Raw genomic sequence first — 12291 nt, 5'->3', positions numbered from 1 at the left:
ATATTCTGGCTGACATCCGTGTAGACGTGCAGATGATCAGAGATCAGCTGAATGTCTGAGTCCAAGCGTGAAAGTTCGTGCTGGCGGATACGGAATTCTGGAATAGATGTGCAGACTTTATGGGGGGGCTGAGTGTCTGTCTCTGCATCCCAGCTCAGTCTTTTTATGTTCCAGTTGTGCCTTCAGGGATCATTTACAACTCTCGACAATTTTATAACAGCCCATTCAGTGCTATTTATATTGATCACAGGGGCTGCCAAAGTCAGGCTCGGAATACAGACTTTTCCAGAGTCCCACTCTCATTCCTCCTCTCAGCTGTGGTTCTTATAGCTTGACTTCCATTATAGTTTCTGTCTTTCCCCCACAAACAAGTGTGAAATCTCTCTTGAAATGAGGTTGAAGTCCGCGTTTCCCGGCCCCGGCTCGGCGTTGAGCTGGTGGGCCTGCTAATTAAAGAGCAACCCAAGCCCGGCTCTGTCTCAGTATGAAGCTCAGCTGGTCAGTCAACAGCATTCCAGCTTAAGCGCCGGCCTGGTAGACTCATTAAGGCCAAACCTAAGTGCTTAGTTTGTGGCTGTGAGGCGCGTGTGCGATGTGTCGCAGCGTGTATGTGCGAGTGTGTAATGAACGAGTACAGGCCTGACCCCTCTTCTGCTGTAACTCAAGTCGGTCCACTGGAACCCAAACTGGACTCTTGGCTCGATACGCGTGGCCTTCAAGCATTCGGCGTTTAATCTGAGGAGGAGTGTGAAAGGGCTTCCGTGTCAGACGCGCTCCTTTCCGAGATATTTCCGTACGTGCAGCAGTGTTTGAAATGTGAAAATATTAATAATTTCAGACGAGTAGGACACACTTAAGCAACTGGAAAAAGGTGCTTCTGCTCCGTCCGGTTCACATGAACACTAATTTTTACCTTCATCCAAGTGATGACAAATATGAAATGACTTTCTGGTGTTCCAGGGAGGACTGGGATTGAGGGACTACCTGCGTTTGTTATCTTAATGTGCAGCTCTTGGCTGGACATGAGCAGAGTGCACAGAGGTGGGGGGATTTGCGGGCAGTGACGTGCTTGATGGACTGAGAGAGCACTGCATCCTGGGCCTGGCAGCTTTATGAGCCCAGCGAGACCATAAAGACTCAGGTTGCGCAGGCTCTTGTGCTGCTCCCCGGGTTAAGGTTAGAAAAGCACACAGGGTAGAGGAGAGGATGTGTGTTTGGTCAGAGTTCAGGCTTATCTGAGCTCTGCTTTCCCACTCACAGCAGCCGCGGCGACAAAGGTTAGCTCAGTTACAGAGCGGAGCGTAACACAAACCGGCTTCGACGCCGCAAAATAAAAACAGAAAAAGAGCGACGCCACATTAGCAGGACTGCACACGAGCGGGCGCGGGATGACTGGAAGAAAGGACGATTTCCTGCTTTTCACATACCTGGGACGCGCCGCTGACAGATGGATGGGTCAGCGTTTGTTTTAGCGGCCAGGTCTTGGGATGACACGAGGAAGCACTGAAAGAGCTGTATCAGTGTTTAGACAGATACCGCTGGGCCTGGAAGACACCCGCTACCCCCAGGCCTTCAGGGCGAGCTCCTGGAGCAGAGCCACCGCGTATACGTCCTGCTTACACATCAGACAGAAACAGCAAATCATTTGGACGCATCACATGACGACAGGCACAAGGTACAGGCGCTTCTTGAGACCCATCACCAGGTCCATTTTATCCCTAACAAATACCATTAGACAGACCGCTGTTTCCACAGCCAATTATTTTTTACTGTGTGTGTGTTTGCCCTTGTTTTCATAGCTCTCTTTGTGACTGGAGGTGGCCCACTTGGCAGGAAGTTTAGCAGTGTTTTATGGAGTAATCCTCATTGTCTCAGCCTCTTCGTGCTACGGACCTAATGAGAGCAGGTTGGGGAGGAGAAGGAGATCAGGCAGCGAACACAGACGTGTTTGGACACAATGGGAACGTGCAGGCCTGTACGGGCCCCTGTTGTTACTGAGGACCTGCTGATGGAGAACAGAGTTTTCACCCTCCCAAACGGGGAGCGATTAGGATCTTCACACCTAAAGCCGAGGCCTCTAACAAGATGAGCAGCTGAAAGAGAGAAAGGACGAAACGCGTGAGCGTGCAAAGCCGTCAGTGGCTCCAAAACTGTTCCGTTTGTCGCGGCTGAACAACAGCGCTGACGTGAGTCAGTGACAACGCGACCTCTTGCTGTTTGCGAGGCCTGTGAGCGAGCGTTCCCCTCACAGCCTCTGACAGTAAAGTGTGAATCATCGGCCGTTTCATCACAGTAGATCACTGTCGTCAGAGCGATCGAATGGGCGTTGTAGCTATTCCAGGCTGGTTTTCCAGTAACGACGCACCGCAACACTCTCACAGTTCTCTGCAGACCTTAGTCAAAAGAATCGGCTGTTCTGAGGACTAGAAATACACATTTCTGTGTTGCTCAGTAGCGTTTTCATGGCCATTTAGTATATATTTACATGTGATACATATATACACACACACACACACACACCTATCTATATCTTCCACTATCTACATATATATGATGATCAGGTCTACCCTCTAGTTAAAAGGCACTGGCATTTGTTGCTGACATCATGTGTGACGGTGTGAACGCTGGTGCGCGACCACAGCTCATCTGCCTGCTTCTAAGCCCAGTTACAAAGTCGGGGGGGGGGGGGGGTTCAAAGAACCTGTGGTTACGGTGGGTACAGGGGAGCTCAGACGTGTGTGCAAATGTTGTCTTCACGGGTGACTGTGCGTGTTCTCACAGATCTTCACATGCGAAGCCACCATCCGTGCTGGGGTCTCAAACAGAATGAATTAGGCTGTAAAGGTTTGATGGTGTTGCTCACCAGAACCTGAGAAACAGTTGAAAATGCACATTTCTGGGTTCTGCTGAGCAACTTTAGGTGATAAATGGTGCTTTTCAAAACACTTCCATGACATTAAAACAGCTGAATTTACATTGTAACCCAGAAAATCTGCCAATGGTTCCAACAGTGTGCGCAGGTCCTGTTGAAGTGTGCAAGAATTCTGGAAAAGAGTTTTATTTCTTCTTATGGTTTTTTTGTGCAAGGACAGGTGTGTGCATGGCTGAAGTTGTGCGCCAATAAACAATACGTTGATACAGAAATGAATTAGCAGAACCGGCCTCACATTGCAAACTGTCTTAGCGCCATGTGCAGCGCTGCTGTCAGGAAGCACGTAAGGAAACAAACCACCTGTCCAAAGTGCCGTGCAAATGAAAAATAAAACCTCCAGTTTATTTTACCATTAATGGTCTAATCAGCCTCTCGAAGGGTGTGTGTGTGTGTGTGTGTGTGTGTGTGTGTGTAAATAAAAGCAGAATTAAAGGGACCAAAAAAAAGAAGCAGGAATAAAATGTGCCAAGTGGCTGCAAAACAAAATCAAACCTCAGTGGGATGAAGCAAAATAATCACTATTTTAATTACCAAAGTATGACCAGAGATTCTGTTGGGTTTCTCCCGTTTCCAACATTACAACAGATGGTCAATATTGATTTCAATCTGGAGCGGATCTGTCGCATCCTTAACATAAGCTTATTTATATCCAGCCTTTATATAGAGAGTGATTTGGATTTCTAGAGTCTAGAATTTACCCTCCAATCGCTCATTTCTTGTCTTACAGTTGTGTTTGTTTTCCTCTTTAATGTGACAGTTTGATACAAGCCGCACTTTCCCAGCATTGCGGAAAGAATGGTATCTATTTCTGTTCCTTCCTGCCGCGGCTGCGAGAAAGCATCCATATCTTACCAGAACCCATCGCGGGTCTCCCTAGACCCGTATCTCTGACAGTCGCACAGTGAGAGGCTGCTTCCTGCTTGGTTTGCCCAGTCAGTACCAGGCCTGTCTTACCGGCTGCTCTGACATGTTCCCATGTGAACTTTGACCCTGCTTAAATGAAACTGCTGCGAACAGCCTCACAGGAAATCATGCTCTGAACCTGTGGCTAAACATCAAACCAAGGCTTACCTTTATTTAGAAAAAAAGAGTGCTAAATTCTGAATCAAAAAAAAAAAAAAAAATGCAGATTCTGCTTTTATCACAACCTACACACATCTGAAGTGCAAACCTGCTCTTCCCCCTTTCAGCCTTGCTTTCACTTTGACTGTCCTCCTGTTCTGAAGACTGTAAACCGCCACCCTCCCACTCTGAGGGTGGAAACAGTACGAAATACAACGAAAACACGGTCCTGTGTCAGCGCAGTCACGGCTGCAGCAGCCGCTAGTAGGTGATGCCGGTAAGTCTAATTTTGAGTGTGGAGTCGGATGCTGGGATGTTTCATATCCGTCCGGCTTCTCCTGCAGCCCAGGTGGGATTAACTGGAAAATTATCTGTTGGAGAAATCTGTTGAGGGAAAAGCGGAAGAGGACTAGTTGTTGAGGACTGGTGCATTGCTGAGTGGGGGCGCGAGGGAGAGTGTCTGAGATTGGAAAATAAAGAAGGAGGAGCGACAGCACTGCAGAGCAGCGACTGTCTAAGAAAGTGAGCGTAGAGGCATCTCCATCAGCCCTAATAGAAACATGCACTGGCCCATTACGGGAAGATGTTTGAGAATAAATCATCTAACATGGCCCTTTTCAAAGCATTACCCTGTCAAATCGAATCCAGCCCACCTCAGTGCCCCCCCCCCCCATCCTCGGTAAGCAAAGCCGTTTGCTGCCTCAGGCAAGGGCTGGGAAGGCAAGAGCAAAGTCACGGCAGCGCCGCGTCACCACCACAGCGGCTCCTCTCAGGCTGCGCATGTGGCAGGAACTGGCCCACATTGTGAAGCGTGAACCTTTGGGGTTAACTCTGAACCACGAGGGGCACATTCAAATTTCAAACTCATCTGGCTTTTTGGAGAGCAAGAAGGGAAACAGCCTGGTAGAAGTCAATGCATCTGCTGCCGTGACCACTGAGAGGGGGCCGTATTCCCGTCTCCTCTGTGGCCACGTGTGGTTTTCCACCACACAATGCGTCCCCTCTCCTCCTGGGAACCATCCCACCAACCTCTGCGGCAAAACACGGATGAAACCCCAGCAGAGTTTTACAGGCGCACGCTGACTTTGCATGAAGAGATGATAGACTCAGACGTTGTAGCAGGGCTATGTGCACTTTTGTTTTAATGTGCATGTTTTGAAAATGGGAATGACCATTGCACCGGCTTGGCAGGGTTTCTGATAGATGAGAACTGCTTAGTACGGGTTTGCGCTTCCGTTCTCACTTAAGGACAAGCCCCATTGATCGGTGGGCTGTGGGGCGACGAGCCCTATGTGATTTTCCACGGCTCCCTCCAGTGCTGAAGCAGGCTTCTGCTCCCTGTGAGAGGGCTCAGCCTGCTGACTGACAGCGCTGGATCAGGGATAGTGTGTCTTCCCTCAGTGCCAGCACAGCTAGAAGTGATAAATACTGGCAATCTGATCCAGAGACAAGAGACGCCTCTGCCTCCGACAGAGTTCAAACTTAATGCACTTCTCTTCTTTTCAGCCAAGTCCAGGAAAGCTTGGCTGGGGCTCGCCGCGCCTGCCGTGGCCGGGCCAGGTAGACGTAAGCGAAGGCGAGCAGCTGTCGCCCAGTTGCTAATCCCCAGTCCATCACCATTTCAATCTGCCTGGGCCTTTCGTTCCCATTATTCCTAAAGCCTCTCCTATTCAGTATTCCCATTACACCCACAGGACAGAGACATTCTCTCAGGTCTGGAATATTTATGGGAAGTTTATTTTATCTGTATTTGTTATTATTATTTAGCATTATTGCTACTCTTGTGCAAATAGTGCCCATAGATTTCCAAGTCCCTGCCCTTGCGGTAATGGCAATGTAAACATGGGAAAGTAATTTGAATTCTAACAAAGTGGAGATTAGCTGGCGACAGTTTGTGGCACGGACGATTATTTCTAAAATAATCCTGTTTTGATATGCATCTGTGTCCTGGCAGGAATTTTCAATTTGTTTTCCCATTGCTGCATGTAAACAAGCTCCAGTGTCTCCTTATCGTGGCATTGCATGGTCGAGGAAGAGCCCCCCCCCCACCGTCCAGCCCCCCCACAACCTGTCTCCTCCGTGCCGTGTCTGGTTGGAGGTGCCCGGCTGCTTGTCTGGGTTTCAACAAGTCTCTTTATCAAAAAGTAGGTGGGGGGGTGGGGGGGTTATGTGTGTACCTGCAAGTCATTTGCAAACATGAAGTCCTCAAAATGCAGCCTGAATGTGTTCTGCTTGAGGGCTTCTCTCCGCTCCCCGTCTGAATAGGCAAATGTGCAGCATGGCAAAATGGCCTCCTGTCTGCCAAAGCAGCCATCCCACCAACGGGCCTGGGGCGGCCGATAAAGTTTTATACTTTTGATTGTCAACGACGGGGAAAGGAATCCACTATTTACTCGCATCACGAAAAAAAAAAATCCACTTTCACTTAATACAAACTCCACTCCCAAAATAAGGAGAAATGCTTTATAGCAAATATTTGTAGTCAGGTGATTTGTTTTTTTTTTAGGGGGGTTATTCTTTTCACCTGCCTGTAAAAGTGGAACACCACATAAACTTATCAGAGACAGAGAGAAAACAGCTGTTTACCTGCCCACAGACACAGAGGCGGAGACCAATTTATCATTTGCTGATTGATTGCTTCTGCATGAAGCTAATCAGCATGTAGCTTCTCGCTTCTCAATGTTTATGGGGATTATGGGAGGATAAATGTGGTAATCCCCCATGTTGTGCAGGACTTCCAATTATCCCGCCGCTTCACAAAAGATAAGGTCACCATAGATTTAACCTATTAATTCATTATAAACCCTCTGACATCAGTCCACTGGTAATTTCACAAAAGTTGGGCCCCACTTTAACCAGTACGCTGAATCTGAAGTCAGGGATGCTAACGCCTGATGCAGGAGCATCAACCCTAACCCTAACCCTGGCAGACAGAGGTGAACGTCTCGCCCATGTTGGCGGTCCGGATCGATTGGGGAACGGATGGCTTACATGCAGAGATCGTTAGCGCCCCACCCCAGGTAAAGCCCTGTGACTCAGGGCGCCGCACCAGCTGCAGGTACCCGCTCAACCGCGTCCTTGGACCCAGTGCAACTCCCCGCCTCCAAATTGAATGGGAGGGTCTTTGATCCAGCCTGGGAAGTTTAGGTAGTTGCCGGGAATTGCGTATCAAACTTTTTGAAAAAAAAAAAAAAAAAAAGTCTTATTGACAAAGATGGCTTGAATATTAAACCTCTTCTTTCCAATCCATTAAAAGCAAGCGAGATGGGAAGGTGCAGACTGGCCTGGCTGGCAGTGCTAGTCACCTCCATATCCCCCCTCATTAATCTACTCTAATACATCCACAGCAAAGAGCTGCGTTCCCAGGCAAGAGCAAGCAGGCCTTAAATTACAATACAGAGGAGTGGAATCATTACTACTTTTAATGTTCCCAATCTAATTGAGGCATTAATTTAAGTAGAGTCTCCAGTGGGGATTATTCATAACTGCTTTTTAATTTAGAAGGCTGAGCAGCGGAAATATTCCCTGGATCGGAGGCAAACTCTGTTTTCTTGGTGCAGCAGGACGCACACGGCGGCGGAGCAGCGGCGTTTAACAACCACACCGTTCCAAACGCAGCTCCGCTTTGGTTCCCTTTTAATAGCAAAGAGCAGGAAATACTGCAGAGTGTGGCAGTTGGACAAAAATACCATCTTATATCAATTTTCTACCCGAGTGACTTCGACTTTAAGCTAATTAACCCACAGGCCTTGCTCCAAAATAACTTTTGTTTAATTAGTCTGTTGTGTTCTCCCTTTACATTTTACACATGCGCTGCAAATCAGAAAGCCACAGGTTAAATGCACGAGGCGCCCAGTCCCTACGATAAGCATGAGCCGAGGCTTCCTCCCTGGGAGGGGAGGAATTCTCCACGCGAGGGCCGGTTCACTGCAAATAACATTTACATTTCAAAGAAAATGAGGAGCCACAGTCGTTTCCTGTTGAGGGTTTAGGAACACTTCAGCTCCAAGGCTGCTACAGGTTCTGCAAGAAGGGAGAAAATGGTGCAAAAAGCAACAGATTTTGTTCTGTGAGGAGGTTTCACGCCTGAAACTCCAGAGTTGAACATTTTCACTTGTTGCAAAGGTTTTGGATGGACAGTCTTTACACCCCCCAGCACGTGTGTTGGACAACATTTCCATAGATTCTGACGGCCTTGTGTTAACCACACACCCTGAACACACCTTTGAACCAATCAGACACCGGACTGGAAAAAAGTTTTACTTAAATCCTTTTTTGAGAAGCTGCAAGAACTCCCTAACCAACCATGCAAGAACAAAATTATGGATTTTGTTCGTCTGAGAGCAAGAAATCTCTTGGTGAATACCTGATCGCCTTTACCGGTACCCTGAGTGGACCCTAACTCAGTGTGAAGGGTTTTTTTTAATTCAATTTTTCTGAGAAAAGTTCTGTTTCTTCGTCTTCTGTCCCACATCTGTCACCCCTGGCGACGTGTGTTGGTGATTCTAGGTTGTTGTTTTTTTTAAACCGACTCTATTTATGTGATTCAACTCATTCACTTAATCACGGCGGCCGAGCGGGGCGGATCAGAACCGGAAGTGCATCTCGAACCACAGCAGTTCAGTGAGGAGAGAAGCCCCTTCTCACACACACACACACACACACACACACACACACACACCCCCCCCCCCCCCCCCGGGGACGTAAGGCACACTGATACCATGGTCGTCCCCCTATGGCACTAGAACCAGGCGGTGCGTGCCATCTGGATCTGGGAGGAGGGTTTGTTAGAGGGGTGTTGAAACCGAATGGTACATGCTTCGACCGTGTGTGTGACCATCTGGCTTGGCATACTGTGTATCAGTAACTCTGAGCAGGGCTGCACAAAAAAAGAGGCGGTGGGGAGACGGATGGATAGAGACAGAGGGGGAGATCGCTGCAGGGTTAAAAGCAGCCAGAGCTCAGTGGCACCGCTTTGATAGATGTGTTCTGAGCATCCCCCCCCCCCCCCTTACTGAGAAGACTAACTCAGCCCGTTTAAGCACTCGTGCACAGTCTCATCTCCACCAACTCTTCCAGTTACATTCTGATGAATCAGCAATTTATAAAATACATTAAATGATCCCTCATTTGTGATAAAGAGCTTCAAAAAAATATTTTTACCACAGGGACAAAATTCTGATTGTTTTATACGCAGTAAAAAACAATTTATTTTCAAACTAAAGCTTTAAAATACCACAGAAAATAAGAGTGATGGATGAGGTGAGTCTTTACCTGACTCACCTCTGGACTCATCCAGCATCAGCAGCTCCATCACACAGTCACATTAACTGATCTGTGGTTCCGTCGAGTTAAAAACGGGAAACATCTCCGCTATAAGTCTCATTAATTTGCCGGAACAACCACAAAAGACAGGTAAAGGGAGGGAGAGACCGAAGAGGAACCCGACCTCCAGCTGTGGGAAGGCCGCCGGCAGCAGGCGCGCGTCAGGTCTCCGAGCTGCACGGCGTCTTCAAACGGCGCTGGCCGAGATGCAGCGGGAGAAAAGGAGACAGGACGGGATGAAAAGACAGAAGCCAGGATTTATCTGAGGTTCCTACATGTGGCCCCACTCATGTCTGCATCAGGCCAAGCGTGGTGTCCATATCCCCTTAATATTTCATAGGTTCCTTCAAAGAGTTCCTGCTGCCCTCCGTATGGGCCCAGTGTAAGGATCCAGACGTCCTACCTGGTATCCTGAAACTGTATAAAGTTACCACACACACACACACACACACACACACACACACGATCAAAAGGACTTGGTCAGCATTTTACAACATTTCTAGACAACCTGGCACGAGGAGCGCCAGACAAACAAACAGATTTCCCCCAACACGGCGTGAGCTGCAGACGGGCATTAGCATGTAGAACCTCTCCTTAAAAAAAAAAATGCAAAAAATACGTGATGAAATGAGTGCGGTTCTGAAGGGCACCGAGGGAAGGGGATCGGGTTCCTAAACACATCGTAGATTTTGCAGGATTGTAAAGTCACTCTTTCTGATGTCAAACTTCTGAAGGCCTGCACACACCTCCTCCAGCCCCCGACCCACAGAAGCCAAGCGAATGGGCTGGCCATTAACTATTTAGATGCACACAGATGTGAGAAGTGGGGGCCAGCATTTTAATGAGAACCAGGCTGCGGACCGGCACCGGACCGCTCTGTTTCTGATTACTGCAGCAGCACAGATACATTTATAGGACTGGATGTGGTTAAATGTGCGCTGATGCACTCGCACTGGGGGGGGGCGACACCTTTCAGTTTAGAATGATAGCGAACACATGGCATCCTTCAGAACCAGACTCTAGAGTAGGTAATGAGCTGTACGGACCGGCACAGGGACAGCTCGAATCATACGTAACCCTTCCGGATGCTGCTGACAGGTAACGGGGAGGGGGCCCCCCCTCACCTGTGTTGAGTCATGTGGGGTCGAGGCCCCGCCTGAACAGGTAACCTGAGCCGAACCAACAGAAGGTGGCACGGCCCAGATTCTTCTCCTCTAGCAGCTTTGAGTTTCACAAAACTCGATGCGACGTCCACGCGCGCGAGCAAAGAAAACGCTGGTGACAATCGGAAGAGTTCAGCGTGTGTCTGAGAGGGAGAGAAGAAAAACGTGGTACATGTGTTAATTATCCGTCTAAACTCGCTTTAAATGAGATGAAGTGATGAAAACCACTTGACACATGTCCTGAATTCCTGTCGTTACCCTGGAATTTGGCCCCGACTCGTACTCACAGCGTGGCGTCATTTTCCTACTCGGTGGCCATCAAATGATGGTGGAACCTGTGTGGAAATGTTCTATTTCCTGCAGTTATTCAAGTTACGGTCGCGATCGTGGATTCTTTTATTTTATCACATTTCCTTCTCAGACGATGCTGCTTTCAACACGACATTTTGCTCCTCGTCCATTTCTTTTTTCGGATGCCGTGAATAAGAGGAGAATGAAGGTGCCGGGGTCATAACCACGCCGCCATCCCATAACCAGAAACGACGGAGCGTGTGGCGGCGTCGCAGCCCGTCCAGAGATGCTCCGCTCGGGTCCCCCGGGCCGAGCGCCAAGTGGCTGAGAGGACTTGTTCAGAAGACATGCCTTTGTAAACACACATGAATCTTTTGTGCTGCTCCGCCGTCACGCCGCCCTCTCCCTGCACACTCAATAAACTGTTTGTTCCGAGCGTCTCTCTCGCCTTCATGCACTCTGCGTCGCGTCGGCTCCCCGTGCCAAGGATATGAAGCACCACTCTCGCCCGCTTTTCCTCTGCGACGGGAGGCCGCTCAGAGCGTCCTCGCCGCCGTTGTTTCAGTCCGTTTCCCTCCGAACGCTTTTATCGTTTCTTCCAAGCGCCGCGTCGGGGGAGAATCAAAGATCTGTTGCTAGTTTGATGCTGCTAAAACCCAAACCCCGGAGATACGTACAGTTAATATGTGAAACATGCAGCGAATTAAAAAGAACAGGGTGGCGGCTCGGGTGACGGAGGACGTGCCTGTGAGTAGAGACGATAAGGTCATGTACCGCGGCAGGGATACCTCCTCTCTGCTTACCTCGCTAGTTACAGAATTCATATTAAGATGCTTGCCTCTTCTGTCTTTGAGGCTTGGATATTAGCACAGTAAATTAAGGCATCACTTTTTGAGCGTTTTAGACATTTTGAGGGAGCAGCTGTTGCTAAATTAGGCTCCATCCTCAAAGACAGGACAAGGAAACTGAGCCTGTTTCCATTTTGACATTCCTGTTTTGTCTGGTTTCAGGTTTGTCTTCCATGTTTAATCACAATGCGGCCTGAAGGCCGGTCCATGACCCACCCATTTGATGTGCGCAAGCTACATTTGGTTGAAAACTAGTTTTAGCCGCTATATTTGCAGCGTCTGGATTTAACCCTTAGTAGTCACATGGGTGTGATTATCTCCTGACCTGAACTCTCTTCTCCTGTCCTGTTCAAGGCTTTAGGTCCACGCTGCTCCTTGACCCTTGCTAAAGTAAGCTGCTTTTAATTCATTAATGGACAGAAGTTAATTGCTGTGTCACAACGTCACACATGCAACAGAGCCGTTATTTTGTGGGGTGTAAGGGTAAGAAGATTAGAGGGACCAGATGTCTGAATGTTTGGATTTGGATTTAGCCCAGACAAGCTCAGCTCAGACTGACAGTGAGAGAAATATGAAACAGCCTTTATGACAGTACCTGCTGGTGGGCGTCCGGTAACCTCAGATCGACAGCCCTGATTTGAGCCTGGGAAGCCCAAACAACAGGTCCAGA

At 48.6% G+C, this 12291-nt stretch overlaps 2 protein-coding genes across 4 annotated transcripts in view; one reads left to right on the top strand and one right to left on the bottom strand.

Moving 5' to 3' along the window:
- The window catches only part of mafa (MAF bZIP transcription factor a), a 58872-nt gene that overhangs the window by 23046 nt on the left and 23535 nt on the right, over window positions 1-12291 (top strand). The gene's annotated exons all lie outside the window — the stretch shown is intronic.
- LOC105417300 (uncharacterized) overlaps window positions 1-12291 on the bottom strand; it is a 28282-nt gene that overhangs the window by 9972 nt on the left and 6019 nt on the right. Inside the window, exons 2-3 of one of the 3 annotated variants that reach the window (XM_029845968.1) lie at window positions 1428-1612; window positions 645-735 (exon numbers count right to left, since the gene is read on the bottom strand). The gene's annotated coding sequence lies outside the window, so the exon portion shown is untranslated. Of the gene's footprint in view, window positions 1-644; window positions 736-1427; window positions 1616-12291 lie in introns of all 3 variants that reach the window. The other 2 variants (XM_029845969.1, XM_029845970.1) reach the window with 2 other exon arrangements.

This window comes from Takifugu rubripes, chromosome 13 (genome assembly GCF_901000725.2).
Source record: "Takifugu rubripes chromosome 13, fTakRub1.2, whole genome shotgun sequence".
Taxonomy (NCBI): domain Eukaryota; kingdom Metazoa; phylum Chordata; class Actinopteri; order Tetraodontiformes; family Tetraodontidae; genus Takifugu; species Takifugu rubripes.
The sequence above is the reverse complement of the archived record's forward strand: the minus strand, read 5'-3'. Positions and strand labels throughout refer to the sequence as shown.